This window comes from Chinchilla lanigera, unplaced genomic scaffold (assembly GCF_000276665.1).
Source record: "Chinchilla lanigera isolate Chin_1 unplaced genomic scaffold, ChiLan1.0 scaffold00007, whole genome shotgun sequence".
Lineage (NCBI taxonomy): Eukaryota > Metazoa > Chordata > Mammalia > Rodentia > Chinchillidae > Chinchilla > Chinchilla lanigera.
The window spans coordinates 12,168,716-12,169,931 of NW_004955408.1; positions in this window are offsets into that span (position 1 = coordinate 12,168,716).

Sequence of the window (1,216 nt, forward strand, 5' to 3'; positions counted from 1 at the left end):
ATAGTCTCAAGATCAATCCATTTCCCTATAAACAGCTATTTCCTTCTTCATGCATGAATATTCCATATATACCACATTTTCTTTTCTTATATATACCACATTTTCTTTATCCATCTGTTGATGGTCACTTAAGCTGTTTCCAGAGATTTGCTATTGTGAATTGTGCTGCTATAAACATGGGTGTGCATGTATCACTGTAGCATGATGTTTTTAACTCTTTTGAGAATATATGCAAAAAGGTGTAGTTGGGTCAAATGGAACTTCTATTTTTAAAATTTTAAGGAATCTTCAAACTGATTTCTATAGTAGTTGTACTAGTTTACAATGCAACCAACTGTGTGGAAGGGTTCCTTTTCCCCCAAAGCCTTGCCAGCTTTTGTTACTTTTTGTGTTCTTCATGATAGCCATTCTCAGATGGAATCTCGAGGTAGTTTTGATTTGCATTTCACAAGTAGCTGAAGATGATGAACTTTTTGTGTGTGTTTATTGGTCATTTGTACTTCTTCTTTTGGAAAATGTCTAGTCTGTTCATTTGCCCAATTTTTTGATTGGGTCATTGTTTTGGGAGGTTAATTTTCTTGAGTATTTTTTATTCTAGGCATCATTTAGTTATTAGAGGAGTAGCTGGCAATAGTTTTTCCATTCTATAGATGGTGTTTTCACTATGTCTATTTTCCCTTTCTCTTTACTCTGTCGATCTTCCCTTTGTCGAAGATCTTTGATGTAATCCCATTTGTTCACTTTGATATTATTTCCTGTGCCATTTGGGTTATGTTCAGGAAGTTCTTTTCTCTTTTACAACTTTGATTTTCCTCTCATGTTTTCTTCCAGAAGTTTTGAAGTTTCTGTTTTTATACCTAGGCCTTTGGTCTATTTTTGACTGATTTAAGTAGTGTGAGAAATATGGATCCAGTTTTAATCTTCTGCATATGGACAACCAATTTTCCCAATACTATTCATTGAAGAAACTATTCTTTATGTATCAAAAATCAGATGGCTGAAGGTACATAGTGTTGTTTCTGTGTCTCTGTTCTATCCCATTAACCTATACGTCTATTTTTATGCCAGTACCTTGATGTTTTTGTCACTATATCTTTGTAGTATTAGGTTAAATCTAAATTGTGATGCTTCCTGCTTTACTCTTTTTTGCTCAAGATTGCCTTGGCTGTTCTAGGTCTCTTCTGGTTCCATTTAATTTTTTTTTTAATTTTAAAGA